This window comes from Ranitomeya variabilis, chromosome 8 (assembly GCF_051348905.1).
Source record: "Ranitomeya variabilis isolate aRanVar5 chromosome 8, aRanVar5.hap1, whole genome shotgun sequence".
Classification (NCBI taxonomy): Eukaryota; Metazoa; Chordata; class Amphibia; order Anura; family Dendrobatidae; genus Ranitomeya; species Ranitomeya variabilis.
The window spans coordinates 54,385,405-54,399,039 of NC_135239.1; the positions used below are offsets into that span (position 1 = coordinate 54,385,405).

At 41.8% G+C, this 13,635-nt stretch overlaps 1 protein-coding gene across 2 annotated transcripts in view; it reads left to right on the forward strand.

The window, feature by feature from the left end:
* BCAR3 (BCAR3 adaptor protein, NSP family member) overlaps window positions 1–13,635 on the forward strand; it is a 209,177-nt gene that overhangs the window by 99,521 nt on the left and 96,021 nt on the right. Inside the window, exon 1 of one of the 2 annotated variants that reach the window (XM_077276400.1) lies at window positions 11,062–11,333. The exons of the other annotated variant lie outside the window; for it this stretch is intronic. The gene's annotated coding sequence lies outside the window, so the exon portion shown is untranslated. Of the gene's footprint in view, window positions 1–11,061; window positions 11,334–13,635 lie in introns of those variants that run through there. 2 annotated transcript variants of the gene reach the window in all.

The following is a 13,635-nucleotide window of genomic DNA, read 5'->3' on the forward strand; positions in this document are numbered from 1 at the left end:
ACCGCATTCGAATGGCATCCGAGTGCTGTCCGTTTTTGTTTTTGTTTTTCCAGCGGACCAATAGATTTGCATTGCTGAATGGATCCAATACTCAGATCAAAATCAGACATGACTCCGCAATTTTAGGCGGACCACTTGTTTTTCGAAAGGTCACGTACATGTGAACTGCCCCAGTCACTATTATAGATATGAGTGCTGTCCGGAGATAACTTGGATAGTACTCGTACTCAAAAAGCTGATGTGTAACTGAGCCCTATAAGGCTTCCATAACGTTTTTGGTTTTTTTTGCATCACTTTTGTCTAGGTTGTAAAAAATGCTATACTTTTTCATGCATGTTTAAAAGTTCTTTGCTGTTATTTTTATTTATTTTATTTTTTATTTAGTTGTAGATGATTTTATATACAATTTTTCTTTTACTACTGTATATAAAACCTTATTGAAAAATGCAGAATAAATCACCCCAGATATTAGAAAGGAAAAACAAAAGACCAAGCCCATACGACCAAAATGCAATGCTTGGAGTGCTTTTCATATTTTCCTATTGACTTGCAGACAATATATGTTGTGTTGTTTTGTTTCTTTTATTGCTGCTGCAAAAAAATCATTTACAAAAAAAACCCATAAGAAAAACAACAACAAAAAGTTGGACAAACCGCCCTGAAAAATACAGTAGTTTACTGTACTATTTACTATGATGGCATTAATGCATCATATCCAATAAACAATGACATTCTTCAGGGAGTTTACAGAAAAACAATTGTTGACGTTCTATTTGCCAATGTTTTCTTACATTGGAGCATCTTTACTACCTAACATTGTACATTGAGTTTGGCCATAAGTAGATCACAGTACGCAGAATCCGGGAACATGTGGCAGCGCACTAATCATTTGTCATAGGGCATACAACATAAAGCCGTGACTTGTCAGTGATCTAATGTCTGCACACACGGAGATCTCATTAGGGACAGACCCTCCTCACAATGACATAATCCTAGCATTGTGCCCAGTGCATTGGCAGAACTCATCCTATTGTCCCTGTTACAACATGGCTGGTCGCGTCCTCAGCCCATCATTGGCTCTGTCATTAAAAAACACATTCTACAGACTGAGGATAGTGTTGCTTTTATGTCACAATTTGGCTTTCATTCACTTGTTAATGATGGAGACAAAATGACAGAATGACTTGATTTTGGACAGTAGAGTTTTCTTGGCCACACACTGTTCAGTCCTTTCAGTCCAGCAAAGTTGATTGCTTTTTGTTACATGAATGGACATAATGTTTCTGTGCTGGGAAAAAAAATGAACAAAAAACTAGGGTGAACAGTGATTTTCAGTCCAGTGGGCGGTCCTATCAGTGACTGACAGCTCGCTCTGTATGCACACTTATACAAATAAATCTGTCAGTCACTGATAGGACCGCCCACTGGACCGAAAACCCCAGAAAGAGCAGAGGATTAAATGATGAAAACACAGGTTGTCTCTGCAGAACACTGTATGACCTGGAAATGGTCTTTACAGTTTAAGTCTACGAAGGGTCAGAATGAGGCTCTAGAGGCTTTCATCGCGAAAGAGACTTTTGGCTCACGCATAGAGACCAGAGTGAGCTGGATAGTCTGAATTGCGGTGATGTCAATGAGAAGAGGACAGAACGGTGTTAGATACCAGAGAAAGTGGTGGTAGGTGATTATATTAAGACACATACACTATATATATATATATATATATATATATATATATATATATATATATAATGAAAAAAAATATTTATTGGAGGTTTTCTTTAAAGAGTTCTATGGCATATACATAGTGGTTCATAGACCTAAATCCATCTGACAGGTTTGCAGTGGTTTGCTTTATCTACATTTTCTCCAATAGCCCCTGAAGAAGCCTTAGACGGCGATACGCATTTGGACTCTTGATGCACAAACATGCCTACAGGGATATAAATGATGGTTTTAATATCTCCTTATACAGATTCATTGTTTACATAATGTCTGTGGTCACGATTTATACATTGTTTACTGGTTACGGTATGCATATGACCCCTTTTACACCTTGAGTGGAGTATTAAATGTTTCTAATGATGTCTGTGTTTCCATGTGATTAACGGAAAATAAGGTGTTGCTATTGTTCCATTATTTATTTGAGGTGCAGTCATAGTTTGTATCTTTTTCCTTTGTAGCTGTATGTGGTTAACACATTTGCAGTTGGCACTCCGTTTTTTCGTGGTCTACATTGAGATTCCTGCCCATATTACTTTTTGCATTTGTTTCTAAGAAAAACCACCATGAAGATATTTGTTCTTCTTATGTAGAAAATGATAGCGCATTATACGAATTTCCTAAAATAGCAAAGAGGGTAAAGTGATGTTACATCCAAGAGGCCGGACGTAGTGTGAAGTGGCCTCAATTTCGCGCTGCCCGACCTTCTCTTTATTAGTTCCATTAGCCAGTAAAGCGTGCCAATATGGCTGGCGACAAAGAGCGAGGCTGGCACTGGACTCAGTCCCACTTGTGACTCAGCGATACATCGTTATGGTGTGGAAATTCAATGTTCAATCAATTTTCAACTGGATCCGTCCATCTTGTTAGCAGGTCATCCCGGGTCCCATTCAAAGCATTAACAAAAAGTTGTAAAATGAGGAGGTAAAAATCAATGTACCAGTCTGACCACCTACTAGATGCTGTTCTTAGTGCACCTACATTTTGGTGGATTGTTTGCAGCTCTGTGAGAATGTCATTTCACAAAACCTTTAGAGAAGCGTGGTCTTGCGGCCCCCATTTCCTGCTAGCCAAAGGGGAACATGTCATAAAAATCCCGCAATGAACTGTCATCACATACGCTATCTTCTAGTCATCACGGTGGTCCTGGGCTGTAAGCAGTCAGCGCTCTATATATTGACTGAGCTCTAAACACTCTCCCGCGCTTTAATTAAAACATGAAAGAGGACCCTACGTAGGTTTATAAGTGCTGGTACACTAATGAGCACTACTTTTGCACTTTGTACACTTTTTGCACTTGCTCCAACTACATGGATGCCGGCTAACACTTTTTTTTGCACTTTTGGAACTTTTTGCCTGGCAGGAGAATCAAGGCTTTTTGATCCATACATCTTGGCATTGTCATGTTAATATGCTGGCACTGTCTTACATTTTACTCTGTCAGCACTATAGGTGCAGGAACTTCCTTTCTCTCTTTTCATAGCATACTCTAAATTACCTGCTTGCAACTGAAAGCATTCCTCCCTGTAATGTCTGTATACATTGTAACCAATAAGACAGCAGGAACATAAAGACTACAACCTGACATCTTAGGGTATGTGCACACGTTGCGGATTTTGCTGCGGATTTCTCCGCAGCGGATTTGGAAAATCCGCAGTGCAAAACCACTGCGGTTTTCACTGCGGATTTTCACTCTGTTTCTTCTGTGGGTTCCTCTGCGGGTTTTCAACTGCACTTTCCTATTGGTGCAGGTTGAAAACCGCTGCGGAATCCGTAGAAAGAAGTGACATGCTACTTCTTTTTTTCCGCAGCGAATCCGCGCGGAATTTTCCGCAGCATGTGCACTGCGGTTTTTGTTTTCCATTGGTTAACATTGTACTGTACACCGCATGGAAAACTGCTGCGGATCCGCAGCATCAAATCCGCTGCAGATCCGCAGCAAAAACCGCAACGTGTGCACATACCCTTATACTTCCATTTGTTCGGTAAAAACAGAGTATCCTCAAATCATTCTGGTGCCTTATTTGCCCAAACCCTGGTTAGAACCCTGCAAAACATCCAGGTAAGGCTACTTTCACACTAGCGTCGGGAACAACCCGTCGCCGTGCGTCGGGCCGACGTTCCCGACGCTAGCGTGGTCTCCGCCGCACAACGGGGGCAACGGATGTATTTTTCCAACGCATCCGCTGCCCCATTGTGAGGTGCGGGGAAGTGCGGGGAGGTGGGGGCGGAGTTCCGGCCGCGCATGCGCGGTCGGAAAAAGCGGACCGTCGGGAGCAAAAAACGTTACATGTAAGGTTTTTTTCTCCCGACGGTCCGCTAACACACGCCCAAGCGTCGCAAAACAGACGCGACGTTTGGCAATGCGTCGCAAATGCGTCGCTAATGCGTCGCTAATGTTAGTCTATGACGAAAAAACGTATCCAGCAAGAACTTTTGCTGGATGCGTATTTTCGGCAAAACGACGCATTTGCGACGTATTGCAGTTAACGCTAGTGTAAAAGTAGCCTAAATAGTAAAATCCTAAAGTTAGTGTGAAAACAATATTATAAACTACAAGGTAATAGCAAGTAAATCTGTGTGTGGACACTCGTTTACCCCGAGGCAGGACTTTGGGAGCGGATCTCCTTTACTGCAGGATGAGGTTTCATTGCACATGTTGAATGAAATGTCCTCTGAAATTTTGGAAACTTTAGCATGCAGTAAAGTCACTTTTGCAGCTTTTCAATCATTTGTGACGCTTTGCACGATTTACTAGAAGGTGACAAGTGCATGAAAGATTTCACACAGCCCATAGCAATGAAAGTCACAATGAGCGAGCTACTCGGATGGCCGCCCGCTCTGCCGCGCCTGACAGATGTTACCCCAGGGTGAAACGCATCGGGCTGATCACCACTGCCGAAGTGACGGCCATTTGTATAGCCATCATCATCAGACAAGTGCTTCACATACTGATGATGAGGAATGCAGAGTTTTGTGATGTTGCCCATGACGGACTAAGATTCACTTATTTTATTTTTTTATTTAAAATTGTGTCCTTTATTACTACGAAGAGCAGATTTATGGCAATTTTTTGTCTAAATATGAAGACTAAGGCTACGTTCCCAAAATGAGTTTTTGATGTTGCAGATTTTCTGCACTTATTATGTAAATCAGGTTATTTGTGTTTCTTCATTGCAATTTTTAGTGCGTTTTTTTTTACATTCCGTTTTATCGCTTTTTTGTATCTTGTCTTATGCTTTAAGCAAAACTGCTTTGCTTTTGACACTTCCTAGTATTTGGCTTTGAGAAAACTTTATTGATGCAGCCATGTACGAATTACATGCATTTTTTATGCATTTCACCAGTGGATTCACACTAAAAACGCATTTTTGTTAAACCTGGTTTTGCTTGTTTTTTGTTATGGTTTTTTCTGTATTTTTGTCAGGCTACATTTGTCGTGCATAAAAAAAAAATCTGATTCTGCAGGTCCTTCTAAAAAAATTAGCATATAGTGTTAAATTTCATTATTTACCATAATGTAATGATTACAATTAAACTTTCATATATTATAGATTCATTATCCACCAACTGAAATTTGTCAGGTCTTTTATTGTTTTAATACTGATGATTTTGGCATACAACTCCTGATAACCCAAAAAACCTGTCTCAATAAATTAGCATATCAAGAAAAGGTTCTCTAAACGACCTATTACCCTAATCTTCTGAATCAACTAATTAACTCTAAACACATGCAAAAGATACCTGAGGCTTTTAAAAACTCCCTGCCTGGTTCATTACTCAAAACCCCCATCATGGGTAAGACTAGCGACCTGACAGATGTCAAGAAGGCCATCATTGACACCCTCAAGCAAGAGGGTAAGACCCAGAAAGAAATTTCTCAACAAATAGGCTGTTCCCAGAGTGCTGTATCAAGGCACCTCAATGGTAAGTCTGTTGGAAGGAAACAATGTGGCAGAAAACGCTGTACAACGAGAAGAGGTGACCGGACCCTGAGGAAGATTGTGGAGAAGGACCGATTCCAGACCTTGGGGAACCTGAGGAAGCAGTGGACTGAGTCTGGTGTGGAAACATCCAGAGCCACCGTGCACAGGCGTGTGCAGGAAATGGGCTACAGGTGCCGCATTCCCCAGGTAAAGCCACTTTTGAACCATAAACAGCGGCAGAAGCGCCTGACCTGGGCTACAGAGAAGCAGCACTGGACTGTTGCTAAGTGGTCCCAAGTACTTTTTTCTGATGAAAGCAAATTTTGCATGTCATTCGGAAATCAAGGTGCCAGAGTCTGGAGGAAGACTGGGGAGAAGGAAATGCCAAAATGCCTGAAGTCCAGTGTCAAGTACCCAGTCAGTGATGGTGTGGGGTGCCATGTCAGCTGCTGGTGTTGGTCCACTGTGTTTCATCAAGGGCAGGGTCAATGCAGCTAGCTATCAGGAGATTTTGGAGCACTTCATGCTTCCATCGGCTGAAATGCTTTATGGAGATGAAGATTTCAGTTTTCAGCACGACCTGGCACCTGCTCACAGTGCCAAAACCACTGGTAAATGGTTTACTGACCATGGTATTACTGTGCTCAATTGGCCTGCCAACTCTCCTGACCTGAACCCCATAGAGAATCTGTGGGATATTGTGAAGAGAAAGTTGAGAGACGCAAGACCCAACACTCTGGATGAGCTTAAGGCCGCTATTGAGGCATCCTGGGCCTCCATAACATCTCAGCAGTGTCACAGGCTGATTGCCTCCATGCCACGCCGCATTGAAGCAGTCATTTCTGCCAAAGGATTCCCGACCAAGTATTGAGTGCATAACTGAACATTATTATTTGATGGTTTTTTTGTTTGTTATTAAAAAACACTTTTATTTGATTGGACGGGTGAAATATGCTAATTTATTGAGACAGGTTTTTTGGGTTATCAGGAGTTGTAGGCCAAAATCATCAGTATTAAAACAATAAAAGACCTGACAAATTTCAGTTGGTGGATAATGAATCTATAATATATGAAAGTTTAATTGTAATCATTACATTATGGTAAATAATGAAATTTAACACTATATGCTAATTTTTTGAGAAGGACCTGTACTTCATCCTGTTTTGGCACAAAATAACACAGCAAAAAATGATACCTGCATTTTTCTTCTGTGTTTTTTGCACCCCAAACAGAAGGTTTTGCACAAAATACTGAGGACAAAAAAACCAAGCTGTGTGCGTGAGATTTCTGAAATCTCATACACTTTGCTGGCACTGTAAAAAGCAACTGAAAATTTGCAGAAAAAAAAGCGTAAGTTTTTCTTGTTATCAAACACTGCATATTCTCAGTAAGGCTTTTTTCCCCACAATCCTCTCTGTAGAAGTCAATGAAAAGAATGCACGTGTGATAACAATACCAATACAAAAAAGGCGCGTGTGAAAAATGCATGAAAAATAGTTTTTCTAAACATAAAAAAAGTCACAAAATGTCTTCTGATTATAACATGTTACATGGCTGCATCCGTGTCTCAAGTTCTGAAACTTCTGTTCAGTGTTTTTATTTCTTATCTGCTTCTAGAAATACAGAGTGACAACCAGTGACGCCACTGCTATAGCAAACACAGGTGTCGGGGAGAAGTACAACACCGGGCAGGCGGGAGGGATTAGTGACTGTATCCGTGGTCACTGGCTGTCACTCATCTCTCCCTGAAACAACAGGAAAGAGCTCAGAGTTTTTTCTCTATTTCTTTGTGTTTTCATTTTTTTACTCTTTTACTATTACATTTAATCTATGTTTTAAACACATTTTTGCTGCTACATGAACTATAGATTACAGGTTTCCTTTCTCGAGAGGGCGGATACCTATATGGTTATATAGTACACTTACCGTAAGCTGCCATACACATTAGATGCGTCTCTCCGATGCATAGCAGCACTCGTTTGGCCGAGCGCTCCTGTTCTCCATGAGAAAGCCACCGGCTGCCACGTCAGGCAGCGACTTATCTCCAGGAGAACAATGCAATCGGACATGGCTGATCGACATCTCTTCTGACCACCAGTCGGCTGGCAATCACACACATTACACCGTCAGCCGAAGCCGCCGATATTCGCAAGTTCAGCCGTCATTAGGGTATGTGTATGGCCAGCTTTACATTATTCGTATACCTACCTTTGGATATTGTCTGATCTCCATGCACTTTCAGGGCAGCACAGTGGCTCAGTGGTTATACTGGATGGTGGCTCAGTGGTTAGCACTGGGTGGTGGCTCAGTGGTTAGCGCTGCATGGCGACTCAGTGGTTAGTGCTGCATGGTGGCTCAGTGGTTAGCGCTGCATGGTGGCTCAGTGGTTAGCGCTGTATGGTGGCTCAGTGGTTAGCACTGGGTGGTGGCTCAGTGGTTAGCACTGGGTGGTGGCTCAGTGATTAGCGCTGTATGGTGGCTCAGTGGTTAGCACTCTATGGTGGCTCAGTGGTTAGCACTGTTGCTTTACAGCATTGGGGTCCTGGATTCAAATCCTGCCAAGGACAACATCTGTAAGAAGTTTGTATCTTCTCCCCGTTTGTGTGGGTTTCCTCCATGTTCCCAAGTTTCCTTCCAAACACATACTGATAGGGAATCTAGATTGTGAGCCCCAATGGGGACAGTGATGATGATTTCTGTAAAGCGCTGCGGAATATGATGGCGCTATATAAGTGAATCATCTAATATATAAAGCTGAATGTATGTATGTATGTCCGGGATTGGCATCTGAACCATCGCAGCTACAGGCACAAAATTTTGCACAGTCACACGTCTGGACCCCGAGAGCGTCATAGGCTATGTTGTGAGGTGAAATTTTAACCCCGCGCTTTCCAATTGACCAAACAATTTTGCCCCTATCTACATAATGGGGAAAAAGTGAAAGGAAAAGTGTTGGAGGCGTCGCAGCTACAGGCACAAAATTTTGCACAGTCACACGTCTGGACCCCGAGAGCGTCAAAGCTATGTTGTGAGGTGAAATTTTAACCCCTCGCTTTCCAATTCACCAAACAATTTTGCCCCTATCTACATAATGGGGAAAAAATGAAAGGAAAAGTGTTGGAGGCAAATTAACAGCTGCCAGATGTGAACAAGGGGGACTTAAAGAATGAGAGCGATGGCGCCAAAGAGTATATACTGTACAGTTGCTAAGGTGGGGCCCCGACATGGGATACTCACCACACACGGGGATATGAACACAAACACAAAATGCGCCACGCACTACCACGTGCTCGAACACATATACCACCCTCAGCGCACATTTCACCACACATACACCAACCTCGCCACTTAAAAGTCGAAACACAAAAGTCGCCACTCAAAACTCGCCACGCGCAAAACTCTCCACATGCAAAACTCGCCACACGTGCAAAACTCACCTCATGGAAAACTCGCCACATGCAAAACTAGCCACACGTGCAAAACTCACCTCATGGAAAACTCGCCACATGCAAAACTTGCACACGCGGAAAAAATGCCACATGCACAAAAGTTGCAACACATGCAAAAAGTTGCCTCACACAAAACTTGCACATACTCAAAAGGCACCACACATAAAACTCGCCACGCGCTAAACTCGCCATGCGCAAAACTTGCTGCACACAACTTGCTACACTAACCTGTCACATGCAACTCGACACACAAAAAGTTGCTACACGCATGTCGCCACACAAAACTCATCTCACAAAAGTCGCTACATGCATGTCGCCACATGCAACTCAACACACACAACTTGACACACGAAACTCGCCCTAAAACACACACAAGTCTGGTATTATCCTTCAAAAATAAAAATCTGATTAATAAGCAGACAAACTACAAGAGCAACAAATGTACCATATAGGAATCCGGCAGCTGTCAGTCACATGACCAGTCTATTATGTGCATGTGTGAGCTAATATATACTGCCAGGGGGTGGGCTTACTGTTGGCTGGGGATTTATCAGGCTGCCAATTTAGCTTACAAATACTGAGGTAAAAATACTGACCAAATAACGTGTGAACGAGGTCTAATACAGGAGGAGATGACATACAGATATATACTATATATAGGAGAAGATGACACACAGGTATATACTATTTACAGGGGAGATGACACACAGGTATATACTATATGCAGGAGGAGATGACACACAGATATATACTATATACAGGGGAGATGACACACAGGTATATACTATATACAGGAGGAGATGACACACAGATATATACTATATACAGGAGAGATGACACACAGGTATATACTATATAGAGGAGGAGATGACATACATGTACATACTACATACAGCAGGAGATGACATACAGGTATATACTATATACAGGAGGAGATGACACACAGGTATATACTATATACAGGAGCATTTTACCTACAGGTATATAGTATATACAGGAGGAGATGACATACAGGTATATGCTATGTATAGGAGGAGATGACATACAGGTATATACTATATACAGGAGGAGATGACACACAGATATATACTATATATAGGTGAGATAACACACAGGTATATACTATATACAGGAGGAGATTACATACAGGTATATACTATATATAGGAGGAGATGACATACAGGTATATACTATATACAGGGGACATGACACACAGCAGGTATATACTATATACAGGGGAGATGACATACAGGTATATACTATATACAGGAGATGACATACAGGTGTATACTATATATAAGGGAGATGACAAACATGTATATACTGAGGTGAAAATGAGAGGTGTGAGGTGAAAATGAAAACGTGTGAGTGCAAAATGAGAGGAGTGAGGGAAAATAGTGGAGTGATCGGAAAATGACAGATGTGAGGTCGAAATGACAAGTGTTAGGGGGGAATGAGAGGAGTGAGGGGGAAAATAAGAGGAGTGAGGGGGAAAATGAGAGGTGTGAGGGAGAAAATGAGAGATGTGAGGGGGAAAATGAAAGATGTGATGGGGAAAATGAGAGGCGTGATGGGAAAATAAGAGAAGTGAGGTGCTATAACTAACCACAGATATTTACTATGCCCAGGCAACGCCGGGCTCTTCAGCTAGTAATAAATAAATGCGCTCTTCTCTGTGCTGCTCTCCTCTTGTTTTACAAATTTTTATTATACTATTAAATAAAATCACACATGATATTTATACCTGAGAGCCTAGTTATCTTTTTACAGGTTCTTATTTGCAAAACAAATCTCATTTCATATACTTGGAGCTGATTTTTTTTTTTTACAGTTTGCTTTATTTTTTATGCCCTGGAGGCTTCTTGTCTTCTCCATTGAATGTAACCTCTGCACAAGTATCTGTGCACATACAGAACTAAACAGAAGAAGTAACACCACCAGCTCCTTCAGGTCAGCTGCTGTACAATGGGCAGTACTGTAGCTGTGCCCTGTGTGTAGTGCAGGCAGAGCTGGGTCATCACAGCAGCAGCAGCAGGCAGGACTGGGGAGTGGCTGCCAAGTGCTGAGCCTGCCCTGAGCTGCTGCTGCTGTGCAGTGTGAGCTGCCTGGGATCTGGCTGCTGGAGCCACACTGGGGAATGTGAGGAGCCTGAGGAGCACTGCCACTACTGAGGAAGGACTATACTGGACCTGGACTGTACACTATGCTGGCTGGATAACTCATCATAGACACACAGGTGAGGGGTGATCCAAACTGCTGCATGTTCCCTAGGACTGATCAGGGGTTGCTAGCATGGGGCCAGTTACTAGTGAATCTTTCCAAAACTGCAAAACCATGCCATTAAATGTAGTGCAATTAGTGCTGTGATTGACAGCAGACCCTAACACTGCATTCACACTTTGCAATTTCCAAGGCAGTTTTCACAAATCGCTGCAAAAACCTTATAACTATAACCGCAATGTGTGACCCATGACAAAAAGTGCTTGACTCATCAGAATTTCGTCGGGTGTTTTTTTCCAATTTTTAAGCCAAGTATGTATTTTATCTGGATGTTTGATATGTAGCAATAAAGAAGATTTTATGTCTGGGCAGCTGTAGCTCCTCTTATTGCTACAAGGTGGGAACGCTTGCCTTATTGTTAGTGCCTGTATGATAGTAATGTCTTATGTTATCCATAAATGTAATGATTATACAACCAATAATGACAATCAGTGGTTCCACCTATGGCGCATATACGTTACCAATAGAAGTGAGTGGCTCATAAATTCTAGACCATGATGTGATTGCTAAGACTGCGAATTCTGGTTCCTCCAGGTATTTCTTCAGGCTACACGTAAAGCTTTGAAGTCATCCAGGGATTTGCACTCTGGTCCAGCCATAAAGATTGGAATTTGCAAACACTACATACAGATAATAATGTTATATTCCGCTTTACTGATCGCAGGAGTATTTCTGATAAGGGACTGGGTCACATAGCCGGGTCATTCACTGTAACCTTTATTGAAAACTCTCCGGGTTATCTTCTATAGTTATTGATTCTCGCTGTATACTATGTATTCGCCGACACATGCAATGTTACACGTATAGAGGAGGCGAAATTATGCCGGCAGTAATCCTACACATAATCATAATACGACTGATACAACCAATACTTGGTATTTGTAACAATATGTCATTACTGAGCGATTGTTTCCAGGTGGAAAATGTATCACCGCCTTTCATTAGTTGGTATATGGTTTATATAATTAAAAAAAGAGAAATGTCCATCAAGTTCGTGTAATTAGTAGTTGGACGATATTTATACAACAATTGCAGAAAAGGACTTTGCAACATTTCTGCTGGAATAGGGACAATTCTCTGTATCTATCCCCAGGATAAGTCTCAGAATAATTAGTTGTAGCAAGTCCAATTTAATTTCCAGAAGTTCTGCCTTGTGGGGTCTGTCCTCTGTGACTTCATTGCCTCTGACAGCTGTGATGTATTCTCTGCTACTGTGCACATTAGCAAATGAAGCCTGGGTGGTGTTCCAAATGATAATGACCTGAATACTGAGATAATGTGGATCACAGGCTGTGAATGTTTGCTAAGGAACCCCCCAAGGCTTCATGTGTTTACTAAAAACTTCTACATTGGGTCAAATGTCAGAGGCAGAGTTGGCAACCTGTGGCTTAGCAGATGTAAAACTAGATGTGACGGCATAGATAAAGTGGCTGTCCGCTATGCCTTATGTTGGACAAATGCAAGCATTAGGCCATGTTCATACATTCAGTATTTTACATCAGAATTTGTAAGTCAGAACCGGGAGTGGGTGATAAATACAGAAGTGGTGACGTTTTTCTGTTATACTTTTCCTCTGATCGTTCCACTCCTGGTTTTGGCTTACAAATCCTGATGTGTGAGCATGGCCTTAGGCACATCATTGTACCATGTGTGGCCAGCCATGTGGCACTTCTGATGATCATAAGTCATTATTGAGGTTTTTCCACCTTTTGGATGATCATTCTTGTTAACCCTTATCACTAAAGCTTTTGTCTTTTTAATCATCACTTTCCAAGAGCGCCTCTTACACTTTGCACTGACGAGGGGCAGTGTCTGCAAACTGAGATTCTGGTTTGGCTATTATCCTAAGTCATGTCACAAGACTCGTTAAAGGGTCAACATTGACTTGTAGGATTGCGACCTTCCAATAGGTGGCACTAGAATTCTAGGTCTCTTCCTCTCTGAAGAGACAATTTGCATAATTAGCATATTTCCCAGAGGAGCATTGTGGCTTTAAGTCTCCTCATCTCCGCATGCTTAGCATGTTGATCTCCGCAAGGAGAAACTATACTTCTTGGATTTCCAAGAGCCATAACACATTTTTTTTTTTGTTGACTTAGCCATATGAGAGCTTGTTTTCATCAAGACGCATATCTTTGTGGGGTAAGACGAAATCAAAAACAGCAATTCTGACATATTTTTTGTATTCTAAAAAAACCCCCCAAAACATGGGGCCTGATTCGTCAAATCTTTCACCATGGCTGTGGAGTCGGTTAAGC